The sequence below is a fragment of the Triticum aestivum genome, chromosome 7D (assembly GCF_018294505.1).
Source record: "Triticum aestivum cultivar Chinese Spring chromosome 7D, IWGSC CS RefSeq v2.1, whole genome shotgun sequence".
Taxonomy (NCBI): domain Eukaryota; kingdom Viridiplantae; phylum Streptophyta; class Magnoliopsida; order Poales; family Poaceae; genus Triticum; species Triticum aestivum.
The window spans coordinates 614,847,023-614,860,778 of NC_057814.1; positions in this window are offsets into that span (position 1 = coordinate 614,847,023).

Here is a 13,756-nt window from a genome sequence, read left to right on the forward strand (position 1 = left end):
TGGTTTCAATTCCTATTTTGGGTTCTTTCATTGTGACGATGCACTGCTAGTTTTCAGCGGGAGTAAAATGTTCCCCTTACTGCTCTTTATGCTTTACAGCTCTATAACTGTAAGATAGCTCAGTATCTTAAACTGAGAATTATCATCTGTTTCCTCTCTTTTCTAACTACTGCAACTATATGATGTATTGAAGATGCATCTTGTGTCACTTTGTTTTAGTAGAATCTGCGTCATTTTGTGTAGATGCAACAGGAGCATTGCGGCGATGCCCCAAGTTCGAGATATGCAAGGTGGAAGTGAGAATTATCCGGACTCGAACTTTTGGAAGCTTTGATTTCTGATACAACGCTGATGGCAAGGGCGTGGCTTGGGTGAGGAACTACAGCGTGATGAGTTTGTCAAAGCGGTTGTAACACTGGGCAATTGAGCGATTCATGAAGACAGTGACAGAATCTGAATTTTGGTTGTAACGCTGTCGAACTGAATTTCATCAATACAACGAGGACCCGTATTCCTCTATTAGGCGTTTTAAAAATATGGGGCTGATAGGCGCCGGCACACCGACCCATATTTGGGCCTGTCGGCTGCCAAGCGCCGGATTTGCATGCATCAACGGGCGAGATTGCCGTGACCCAGGTCGTCTTCCTCCTTCTGGATGCGCACGAGAACAAAAAGAGGATGGGATCCGCAGGTCAGCCTCGTGCTCGCCCTTGGCCACCCCGTCGCGGCTCGCCGGAGCCCTCACCATTGCAACTCACAGGGGTCGCTCGCCAGATGCAGCTCCGCCGGGACGGTCGAAAGAAAGCTGTCCCTAGCGCCGCATACCTTTGCATCTCGACGTGTCTCTTGCCCCTGGTTGCAGCACCACCGGGTGAGGGTTCCAACATCGCCATCATAGCTCGCTACATGTCTGTCGCAGCATCGCCGTGCAGCTCCGTCTTCGCCGCTCGCCATTGTTAGCTAGCCGTTATCTGTTTGAAGTTTTTTTAGAAGCGGGTTGTAGCTTTTCTCCACGCCGGTTGCAGCTTTTTGTGGTTGCGCAGTTGCCAATCTCCAGCTACATCGTATCCATTTGAAACTTTTATTTGAGCCGGTTGTACCTTTCTCACTGCCTGTTGCAGCTTTTTGCGGCTGCGTAGTGGCCGACCTCCAACTACCCTGTATCCAGCTGAAGCTTTTTCCAAAACTAGTTCTAGCTTTTTAGGTTGCCAGACATAGCATTTTTCAGTACTGGTTGCAGCTCTTACGCAAGTTCATCGAAGCCCTTCCTTTCTCTGTTTCAAGAAAAAAATGCCACCAGTCGTAGCATTTGGTGTTGATGATTGTAGCTCCGATGTGCACCGGTTATAACACCTGCTTTCTCTTGTCCCTGCAAAAATAAAATGGCACGTGTAACAATTTACGCCACTAGTTGCAGCTTCGTCGAGTGCAGTTAACAGCTTCACCGTACCCGGTTGAAGCATTCCATGTAGCACGTCGGCGCCTGCAGATTCGCCGGGATATGGCGCCCCTGGCAGCAGCGGCCATTGGTGGCAGGACCGCAGCATCGCGTGCACTCCCCAACAACAGTCGTCGCAGCAACCGGCATGCAAGGCACCGCCATGGCCATTCCACAACTACTAGGATCACCGGCGCAGTCCGAGCAGATGTGCGACGCGGCGGTGGCAGCCGCTCACGGCCGTGTCGGCCGAGGCCTTTGAGGAGCTGGCGCGCGGGATGGAAGCCGACGGCGGCGAGCTCCACCTCGCGCCCTTCGGAGACACCTGTGTGAGATTGGGGGAAAGAGATAATGGTCGAGCAGGAACAAGTACACCCATGAGGAGGTTAAGTACCAGCCTGGTCGGTCGGTGGTTCTAGTGCAAGAACTCGTTCATGCTTTGTATATTCCGGCCACTCCGTCTGAAGTTCAGCAGAGGAACAATGTGGACTGGATACCACCAGAGCCCGGCTGTGTAAAGATTAACACAGATGCTGCGATTGATGTGAATGGGGGAACTTCAGCCATTGGACTTGTGGCAAGAGATCAGGGCGGACTCGTGCTCGCCAGAAGTCGTAAGGTAAGGGGGGTGACTGACCTGTATGTTGCTGAACTCCTAGGGGTGCGAGAAGCTGTGCGTCTAGCTATGGAGAAGGGCTGGACGCGGGTTGCCGTCGAAACGGATTGCCAAACTGTCACGGAGGAATGGATGGCGACGAAGTGCCGGTCGATGGGGAGCCCAGTAATCAGCGAAATCAAATCATATCTCCAAAACTTTCAGGGGCTATGCATCAGCTACGTGAGAAGAGAGGCCAACAAGGCTGCTCATTGGTTTGCTCAGGAGGGCCTCAAGAGTGCCTCGGATGTTATTCTTTTTGATGTATTCCCTGATTCTCTGATTGCCTTAGTGCAATCTGATGTAAACCGTCACATAATTAAATAAAATGCCTAGAGGATGGTTATAAAAAAAAGATAATGTATGTGGGAACCCCATGCCCCATGTGTCGCTGAGTCGCTGCAGCGTGCGGGCGTGGACGCGTCTGGCACAAAGTTCGGCCGGCACGCCCCACACAAATGATTCCCTTTAAAAATTGCGTACCTCTCTTTGTGAAGGGCGACATGTATGGCTTTTGGTTTCTCTAGATCAGTTGTGTATCCTCTGTTAGGCATTAAAGCTCTAAGGATTATTCTAAAAACAAACTGCAGTAGTGATGCCTCAGCACATGATTTTTTTTAAATGGCAGGATTCCTGCGTTCACTAAGAAAAAAAAGTTGCTCAGATGATTAGGGAAAACCGAGTGAAAACTAGATTGCTCGGTTAATTATGAAGAACCGGGTAAAAACCATCACAACCATTGAGTAGTACACAAAAATTACCCCACACATACCGCCATAAAGAGGGCCTCGTCATGACAGCACACCTGTGTCATCATCATCACTCCTCTAGAGGCATATGGTAATTCATTAGCATTAGCTTAGGCAAGACGACCTCTCTACTGACTGGTAGGATGTTTTGTCTTTTCAGAGATTTTTCCAATGGTTTTTTTTTCTTATAGCTCATGATGGATTTGTAATATTTGGCTCTCTATTATAAAATTAACAACTTAAAATTTATAATTCTCATAAGGTTTTTCTAGGAAAGTATTTGGATATATTAAAGGATGCTGGAGTATTTGTCTCCTGAGGGCATTCACGCCCTCCGCGCTATCCGATCCGTGCGCGCTTTGTGCCGCTGCCTGTTTGGCACCATCCCCGCCTGTTCGATCGGCCCCAGGCGTTACTCATCAAGCCAGTGGCCTCATGGGGTCCATGATGCATGGCCCAAGGGGTGCTCATTTGGAGGCCTTTGCCCTCTACTTGTGTGCGGACTGTTTGTTCCGCATTTGTTGGGTACGCCCCGTACAGGCGGTCACGGGATGTGTGTTGGGCCCTTGTGTTGGCATCGTTCATTTGCTGTTCAGTTGTTTGCTTCGCGTGTGTAGACAGATGATTTGCAATACGATAATTGATTGGGGTGCTGGTGCACGCATATATAATACAAGGAAAGACCTCTACCTCAACTATACAAGACGAGGAGGTGGGCCACAACTCCAATATACGTGCAGTACAAATACATACTCAACACCACCCCCCCCCCCCCCCCCCCCGCGCGGTCGAAGCGTCGCCGGAGACACAGAGACTAGACCGAAACTCCTCGAAGACGGGAGTAGGCAATCGTCCCTTAGTCATCACATCACCAAACTGTTGCGTCGTCGGCACATGGAGAACCCGAACATGGCCAAGGGCAACCTGCTCGCGCACGAAGTGAATATCGAGTTCAATATGCTTCGTCCGTCGGTGGTGCACCGGGTTGGCGGAGAGGTAGACCGCGCTGAGGTTATCGCAGTAGACAAGAGTGGTCTTGTGAACATCACAAAGCAACTCCTGGAGCAGCTGACGTATCCAAGAGCACTCAGCCACGGCATTAGCCACGGCGTGATACTCTGCCTCGACGCTGGAGCGGGAGACCGTGGGCTGCCGCTTCGATGACCAAGAGATCAACGAGGGGCCAAGGTAGACGCAGTAGCCTGACGTAGAGCGTCACGTGTCGGGGCAGCCAGCCCAGTCGGCATCCGAGTAGGCCACGAGGTTGGTGGAGGCGGAGGCCGTCAGGGTGAGTCCCAAAGACATGGTGTCGCGTATGTAACGGAGAATACGCTTCACCAGAGTCCAGTGAGAGTCACACGGGGCGTGCATATGAAGGCACACCTGCTGGACAGCGTACTGCGGGTCGGGGCGAGTCAGCGTCAGGTACTGTAAAGCACCGACAATAGAGCGATAAAATGCTCCATCGGACGCAAGAGACCCGTCGAGAGCAGAGACCTTCGCCTTCGTGTCGACGGGGGTGGGTGCCGGCTTGCAGTTAAGCATACCGGCACGCTCCAGGAGCTCGTGGGCATACTTCTGCTGATGCAGAAAGAAGCCATAAGTCCGTCGGACTACCTCGATGCCGAGGAAGTAGTGCAGGGGCCCCAAGTCCTTGAGGGCGAACTCATCACGAAGACGAGCAGTCAGCCGCTGAAAGAGGTCAGGGGCAGACGCCGTGAGGATGATGTCGTCGACGTAGAGCAGCAAATATGCAGTGTCAACTTCCTGATGATACACGAAGAGTGAAGCATCGGAGCGAGTGGACCAAAATCCGAGAGACTGTGGGAAGGCTGCGATACGCTGGTACCAAGCCCGAGGCGCCTGCTTCAACCCGTAAAGAGAACGGGAGAGCAAGCACACGAAGTCAGGGTGCTCGGCGTCGACGAAACCAGTGGGCTGCTCACAGAACACCTGCTCAGCGAGATGGCCATGCAAGAAGGCGTTGGAGACATCCAACTGGTGCACAGGCCAGGCGCGCGAGACCGCCAGCTGAAGAACGACGCGAATCGTGCCCGGTTTGACAACCGGGGCGAAGGTGTCGGTGAAGTCCACGCTCGCGCGCTGCCGAAAACCACGAACCACGCACCAAGCCTTGTAGCGCTCGAGAGAACCGTCCGGGCGAGTCTTGTGGCGAAACACCCACTTGGAAGAGATGATGTTGGCACGAGGGGGTCGCGGAACAAGCTGCCACGTGCGGTTGCGCTGTAAGGCATCGAAGTCCTCCTGCATCGCAGCTAGCCAGTGGGGATCCCGAAGGGCAGCACGAGCGAAGGTGGGGGCGGGTGATGGCGTCGACGTCGAGGCGGCGCACAGATACTCGTCGGCGGAGTAGCGCGTGCTGGGCCGAAGCACTCCTGCTCGGGCACGGGTAGTCACGCCAAGTGACGGGGCAGCAGGGCCGGCGGGTACCGCGGCGGCAGGGGCCGGGGCGGGGCGGGCATCCGGGGCGGGTGTCGCAGCTGCAGGGGCCGGGGCGGCGGGGGCACCCAGTGCAGCGGCAGGGGTCGCGACAGCGGGGGCACCCGGTGCGGCGGCCGGGGCCGCGGGCAGCGGCGGCGGCGGAAGAGGTGACGGGCGAGGTTGACGTCGAGCCCGTCGCAGGGGTGGCAGGCGGGGTGCCGGGCTCAACCTCGTATGAGGGAGACGGGGACCCGGGGGCCCGCTCGGACTCGACCTCAGGGAAGGGAGTCACGAAGCCTGGTGGTGGCGGCAGAAGGCGCCGTGCCGGGGGGCCGCCGGGGGCGGCCGCCGCGCATCGCTCCATGAAAGGGACGCGGGGCCGGCGCCGAAGGGGCTGAAGCCGGAGGAACCTGAAAAAAAGGGAACACCGTCTCGACAAAGTACACATGCCTCGAGGTGTACACATGATGAGTGACAGCACTGGTAACCTTTGGTGTTAGGACGGTAGCCAAGGAAGACGCAGGGGACGGATCGTGGTGCGGGCTTGTGTGGCGTGGTGGACGCGGTGCTAGGATAACAGAGACACCCGAAGATGCGGAGACCATCATAGGACGGTGGTGTGCTGAAGAGAAGGTGGTGAGGGGCGTAGTTCCACCAAGGGCGACACGGTGAATGTTAACTAAAAGAGTGGCGGTAGCGAGGGCATCGGGCCAAAACCGAGCGGGCACGTTAGAGTGAAAGAGTAACGTGTGAACGCAGTCATTAAGAGTGCGGAGAATGCGCTCGGCGCGGCCGTTCTGTTGGGAAGTGTAGGGGCAAGTCAGACGGAAGGTGGTGCCGTGAGAGGCGAGAAGTGTGCGAAGAGCGACGTTGTCTAACTCTTTTCCGTTATCAGGGGCGACCGAACTGGGTGGTGACATAGGACTAAAAGGCGGCGAGTGTGGCTAAAGCATCGGATTTACGACGAAGGGGAAAAGTCCACACATAGTGTGAGTAATCATCTAAAATCACCAAGTAGTAAAGATAACCTGTGTTACTCGCAATGGGAGATGTCCGAACATCACTATGAAGTAATTGAAACGGAAAAGTGGAAACCGAAGAAGACGCACTAAAGGGAACACGAACGTGCTTGCCTAAGCGACAAGCCTCACAAGAGTGCTCGTCGAGCTTATCACATGAGAAAGAGAAACTCCTAAGAATTTGACGTAAGACGGTGTGGTTGGGGTGACCCAAGCGAGCGTGCCAAAGGTCAACGCCGGCGGCAAGGGCGACGGGTGTGGAGGTGGAGGCGCCGGCGTGCACGGGGTAGAGCTCATCGGGGCTGTCACATCGGTGAAGGACCATCCGGGTACGGGCGTCTTTCACAGAAAAGCCAACACCATCAAATTCAACAGTAAGTGGGTTCTCACGAGTAAGACGACGAACGGAAACTAGGTTCGTGACTAAATCGGGTGAAACAAGAATATTGGACATAGTGATGGGTGTGGAAGTGGAGGGAAAGCTAGTGCTACCGATATGAGTAATAGGTAAGGAGGAGCCGTTGCCGACAGTGATACGAGTGGGTGTGTGAAGGGAGTGGAGGAGGTTAGGTTACCAGGATGAGCTGCCATGTGCGTAGTAGCACCTGGGTCCATGTACCAGTCGCCTCCACCAACAGAGCTACTCAGCGACGGCGCGGAGTGCTGGGCAGCGAGGAGGGTGGGGTCCCATGGCACAGGTACCGGCGGCGGCGGAAGGCCCCCGTAGGGCGGCGCCGGGACGGGCGGGCCATAACCATCGAGGGGCGGCGGCGCAAGGAGGGCGCCGTAGCCGGCGCCAGTCAGCTGGAAGGGCGCGCTGATGAACGACTGGTGGCCAGGGGGGAGAGCCTGCTGATAGTGCGGTGCCCCCCCCGGCGTCCTGGGCCCGCTGCTGCTGCAGGCGGCGGCGACCGCCGCCACGCCGGTTGCGTCGGCCCCCTCCCGCTTGCGGGTGCTGCGGGGGAGGTGCTGGTGGCGACAACGGGTAACACCCGGCGGGTGCGGGAGGACGCGACTGGATCGGCGCGGCCGGTAGAGCGGTTCCACCGCAGATGGTGAAGTAGCCCGGAGAGTCCATGGAAGGCGTCAGAAGCGGCGGGAAGAGGAAGGAGGCGGCGGCCGCGGCGCGCGCGGGGAGGCGCGGCGCGGCGGTGGCGCGCGCGAGAAGGCGCTGCGCGACGGCGGCGCGCGATGGAAAACGGCAGACCGGGGCAGCTAGCTAGCGATCGATCAACACGGCTGGCAGAAGCAGCGGCGCGCGCGTGACTCGGCAGAAGCGGTGGCGCGCGATGGGAAAGCGCGAGGCAGCTAGCTAGGCGTGGGGCATGGCCGGCTGGCTAGACGACCGGACGTGCAATCTTAGTCCGCATGGGATACAACATAGAGGACCAGCTAGCGAGGAATTGCACGACTGACCAACATGCATGCAGTATCCATGGAACGCGGCCACGCAGGATGCATCGATAGGCCAGCGGGAGTTTCGGATCAGCACCAAGCCTGTGGGACGCGTGAGTGGCGACGCGCACAAGCCAGCAGCCCAGCACAGGACCGCATGAGCAGATAGCCGGACCAGCACACCGGTCGTGTCGGCGAAGCCGAGGCGTGCGGGAGGCGGAAGCGAGGGGAGGTGGGGCGCGGCGGCGGCGGTGGCAGCGCGGAGAGGCGCGGCGGCGGCGGCTACCCTAGGGTTAGACCGAAAAGGATGATACCATGTAGACAGATGATTTGCAATACGATAATTGATTGGGATGCTGGTGCACGCATATATAATACAAGGGAAGGCCTCTACCTCAACTATACAAGACAAGGAGGTGGGCCACAGCTCCAATATACGTGCAGTACAAAATACATACTCAACAGCGTGCACATGGGCATACCATGTTTATTTGATCGGCCTACCTCGTGTCCAGGTGTTCGGGTTCCCTTCCCGAGTGCTACTGTGAATCGCCGATTGGGGGGGAGGTTTAAGATGGTTGTTGGGAGGTGTATTCTCGGGGTTCACGTTATATACGGGTGGCCTCATCCCGGTTTGCCTCAGAGCATGGTTAATAGTATAGCCAGCTGATGGCTATAAGCCAGTGCCATGTCATCTACAGCCCATCTTATAGCCAACATGTACAATAGTAGATCAAAAGAGTATTATTTTTTATTATGTGGCACACTTTTCATTCTCACAAAGTGTCTAGAAGCACGTGATAGAGCTGGCTCTTCACGAAGAACCCGCTTACCTTCTCTCTCCTTTTTTCTTTCCTCCAACTAAGCAGAAATATACTAGTTTATTCCTTATAGCCCGCTGACTCAGCTCTATTATGCTTGCTCTCAAGTCGCTAATCGCTACTGGTGGGTACCCGGTGTGTGTTGTGCTGCTTTGTCATTGGTAGGCAATGTTGGACCCGGTGTCGTCCCGTGCGGTCTTGGTTGGCGTGTGGGAGGATCGTTGTTGATCCGAGAGGTAAGAGGGTTGTTTGGAGGCGGATGCTCGGGGTTCTCCTTGTATACGATTGGCCGCGTCCCGGATTATCCTGAGTTACAAATCGCCAACGGTGGGTACTTGGGTGTCATTGGTCGGCAATATTCGACCTGGTGCGTCTCGTGCAATGTCTTTTACGGGTAAAAGACTTCATTTCTCATAGTATGGTCATATTATTTACAAGAAGAACAGAAATAAAATTTGGGGTAGAATTCTCCCACAATCCAGATGATCACTATCGAATAAATAACTAGCTAAACTATCAGCAATTTGATTTGCTTCTAGGAAAAATGTTTATAGCAATTTTTTGTGAAATCCATAGCCATCTGCTTACGCTCTAGAACCACAGCCACATCAGCTCCAAGATAGTCATCCATTGATTGCATCGCTTCCACCGCGAGCATGCAATCAGACTCGGTTTCAACACTATTGCGACCAATGTTTGCTGCGAGATATAATCCTTTCCTGATGGCCTGAAGCTCTGCTGATTCAGCATCGCAAATGTGTGGTAGAAACCAGTTTGACGCCGCAACAAAGTCAACATGCATGGTCATCACGGACAACAGTGCCACATGCGTCTGATAGAGTATCTTAAGTTGCATCGACATTTATCTTGACCAAACCGTGACTAGGTTTTGCCCACATATGATCACGCTTCTGAACCGGTAGCTAAGAAGTCGTTTACTTTATGAAATTTGTACCTAGAACTCGAATAGATACTGCCGTTTTCTTCACTGTTTGGACTGAAACTCCTTAACCATCTGCCGGCGTTGCCACCAGATGTACCACACCGCTATAAGGCGCCCTGTGTAGTGTTGGTTGGGCGTGAGAGGATTGTTGTGCAGGATGGTGTTCGGTGTGTCGGTGGTTATATGGGCCCCATCTGCTTGTTCATTTTACATTGGTGATTTTGTTCTAGTCCTGCGTGTCGGTGATTTTTTTCGTTCCTAATCCGTTAATTTTGTCTGAGATACGTCTTCGATGCGCGGGGTGGTTCGGTGCGAGGTTCACAAGTTGCTGCAGTGTGGGGTTGCTTCTAGAAGATGGGGATGTTGTTCCTATTCTCTCTCGTCGTCCCCCCTATTCTCTCTCGTCGCCCCCCTCCCCCCAAACCACCACACGCACGCGCGCGCGCACACACACACTGCGCTCTCTTCGCGTTACAGGCAGGGTTCTTTGAGCTTTCTCGGTGTTACTACTGCTGGTTCTCCCTCTGCTTTTGTTCATCAGCTGTGGTCAGCATGCCATTAGCTCTTCGTACCAACAGAGGTTTGGATTTGTTTTGGTTCTTGCCTATGGTATGTCTTTTCTTGTCGCTCACCGTCCTTTTGCTTTGTCGTAATCGCAGATCTTCGTAGATTTTGCATTGATTTTTGTCTATGCCTGTTTCTATGTGTGATCCTGCTGATCGTGCGAAGTCATTTCTTAACTTTGATGCCAATGCTATTTTGCCCCTCTTTCTGGAGTTTGTTGCATTTGATTTTCTTTTGTGCCTCTTCTCCTCGCTTGTCGTCCCTTTTCTTTCGTCGTCTCGGTTGCAGCTATTTGAAGCAGCTTCTTGTTCTTTATTTGTGTATTTTCTTATCCCAAAGTACTGTTGTTAGAATTATCAATGGTAATGTGATTGCTTTTGCAGCGGTGTTTGTACAAAAATGATGAACTCTGTGTCGGGGCTCAGGAACGACATCTATGGAATCACAGGGAATCCCTACTACGGTTGGCGGGGCGCGGGGCTGTGCAAAGAGCGGGTCTAGAAGATCAACGCGGGAATTTTACCCAGGTTCGGGTCGCGAACGACGCGTAATACCCTAGTCCTGCTTTGTGTGTATTTGGTGTTCTTGAGTTCTTGAACTAGCTGCAGTGCATGCCCAGACAAAAAAGTCCGAATCCTTCCTCCGTACGCCTCGGGCCTCCTTTTCTACGTCAAAGGGGTCGCCACAGTGGCAGACAGGAGGTGGAAAGTATCTACAGTGTACAAGTTTATCTCCTGACATCATAGGACAAACGCATTTAATGCGCCGCCTACGTGTCCTCTTGCTTTATCGGGGACGGCAGCAAGGCTTGTTCGTCCGTCGCGCCTCGCCTTGCTCGACGCGCGTCCAAGCTGACGAGGCACATGCAGGCCACGCTGGCTGGCTGGCTGTTGTGCTGGTGCGGTGACAGAGTCTTCACGAAGATTTGCATGCCACCACGCAGGCGCCCCTGAGCCTTGGTCTTGATGTTTGTCGATGGAGTCAGGACTCTCAGGCTCAAGGGTGGCGGCCTTGCTGGTGTCGGGCAAGTCGCCCCGGCAAGGCTCTTGACGGGGCTGCGTAGGCCGCCCCGGCAAGGGTCTTGCCGGGGGAATCCACCTTGCCCCTTTGCTCTTCATGCTTCTGGCTTGAGTGCTGCCTTGGCAGTTTTATTCTTTTCCTTCCTCTGCCCTGCCAAGCCCAGCCACAGGCGTGGCTACGACTGCCCGTGCACAAATAAAGGGGTACAGAAAAGGCTCCTATTTTTGTACACCGACAGGAGGCCCCGAGCCTGGGCCACACACAAGCGCAAGGCGTTGTTGGGCCAGGCCCAGAACGGTGCGCGGGCATGCGTGGAAGAGTTTTAACTGTGGTAACTCTCTTGCTAGTTGTGCTTCCCCACGACCCGCATTGAATGCGTGACGTGGGGGTCGTGTGTGGGGCGGTTGCAGCACGCTTGCGTCACATCGTGGTAAATAGTAAAGAGGCGGCCCGTGTCTTCCCTATAAAAGGGAAAACCACAGGGGCGCTGTTCATTTACCCTCTGTGCCTTTTCCAATCTCGGAACCATTGTTCCCCTCTTCTTCCTCAAGCGTGCATCGAAGCTTTCGCCTCTGCTCGCCGCCGCCGCGCCCCCATTGCCCTCGATCCCTCATCCCCTCTCAGCCACCATGGCACCCAAGACAAGCAAGGGCAAGGGAGCGGCCAAGGACGCCGGGGAGAAGGAGGCGCCGGAGAGTAAGTTGGCGGAACTGCGGACGCAGTACACCGTCTTCACTTCGATGGTCGACGCGCTCACCCTCAAGGAGAAGTTCAGGCCCCTGTGAGGAAGGGAGACGTCGGAGCATCCCGCCACGCGCGTCATCCCCGCCTCCTGCGCCAAGGCCGGTCCAAATCGGTATCCTTTCTTCGTCGACTACTTCTCCTGCGGGCTCTGCCCCCCTTTCTCAGATTTCTTCAACGACATCATGCACACCTATGGCTTCCACCTCCTGGACCTTACGCCGAACGCCGTGGCGTGCATGGCCTTCTTCGCCCATCTTTGCGAGGGCTTCACCGGAGTGCTCCCCAACACGACGCTCTTCCACCATTACTTCACCCCTCGAATCCAGCTAGGGGGTGCCATTTATGGCTGCATCACCTGGATCCCGAGGACCCAGAGCAGGGGCACGTACCCGGAGGGCGCTCAGAAGGAGAGGTGGGAAGAGTGGCGGAGCCGGTGGTGCTGGATCGAGGAGGCAGATCCGCAGGAGTTTTACCGGGTCCGTCGGAGGCCATCAGTCCGCCGCAAGGACTGGGGCGCCCTCGATGCCGACGACAAGAAGTTCACGGTTGCCACCACCAGGATCCATCGCCTCACCTCGGCCGGGCTCACCCTCGAGATGATCGGGGCCGACTTCATCCGCCACCGGATCGCTCCGCTGCACAATAATGGGAGGCCAACATGGGATAGGAACGTGGCCGATATCATGAGGCTCCGCCCCGGCTTGAACCACAACTTCACGGTGCTGCAGCATGCCCATCTCTGCCATAGGCTTTTTCAGCCCAGGGTTGATGAGGTCGGCAGCGTCGAGAGGACCGGCAAGGCCGTCCCGGCCGGCAAGTCTCTGTATGGGCTGCCAGCGGGGGTGGTCCCGTTGAGCAACAACTCTTGCCAGACTGCCATCATCGCCATGATGCCGGAATTCAACGCACATGGCCTCGATCCAACCTGGGGCGAGCCAGAAGCAGAGCGGGTGTAGGCATTCTTCGACAACTTGTCGGAGAGGTATGTCCGTGACGAGCCACTGCTCATCCGCGACACCACCAAGGAGGGGCTGGCGTACATTACCGCCAGGGCGGAGGAGGCGGCACTTGCCTAGGAGGCCGGCGACCTCGGCACCATGGAGGACGAGGCTGAAGAAGAGAAAGAGTTTGCCGAGTGGACGGGGTCTGCCGGGGGAGCCAGTGGTGCTCGCGCCAAGGTTCCCCTTGCTGAGGAAGCGGTCGAGGAGTCGGCCGAAGAGGAGGCCGAGGAAGATGACTCCTCGACCCCGGGGAGGGAACGCGTCCTGCGGCGGGCGAGTTTCGGCGAGCCGGTCCGGCCCGGCAGGACCACGCGGCGGCGGCAGGCCCAGGCACAGCCCGCGCGCGAGACGAGGGTTGCGGCAGCGAAGAAAGTCGCGGCTGCCGCCTCTTCTTTGTCCAAGCGGCGCAGGACCCCATCCCCTTCTCCTCCTCCTTCGGACGGCACCCCGGAGGCCGATTTCGACCTCGGGTCCTTCAGCCCGAAAAGGAAGAGGAGGCCCGAGGAGGAGGAGGACGAGTAAGCACCTCGCCCTTCATCATTTCTATCCCTCAGCCTATGCCATCTTCGCTGACATGATCTTATCTTTGCAGCGACACGGAGACGCTGGCCCAGAGGGCGGCGAAGAGGGCCAAGGCTTCGACGGGCGACAAGCCCCCGGCGAGCACTCCGCGCACGCCGGTGTTAGTGGAGATCAGCCCGGACAACAGCCCTCGACGCAGCCCCCGCTCCAGCCCCCAGCGTGAGTTCATTACTCACTCCTCATCGATGGGCGTTGGGGCATGAATCCTTGGTGCTGACCTTGCCGGGTTTGCAGGAGGAGAGCGGCAACAGGAGGAGCCACTGAGGGCCGCCCCCGACACGCCGCCCCCATCGACCACGCCGCCCGGAGGGGCGTCCCCGGCAAGAACATCCACCGTCGAGCCCACGCGCACGGAGGAAGAGGAGGCGGGTTGGGTGCTGGCG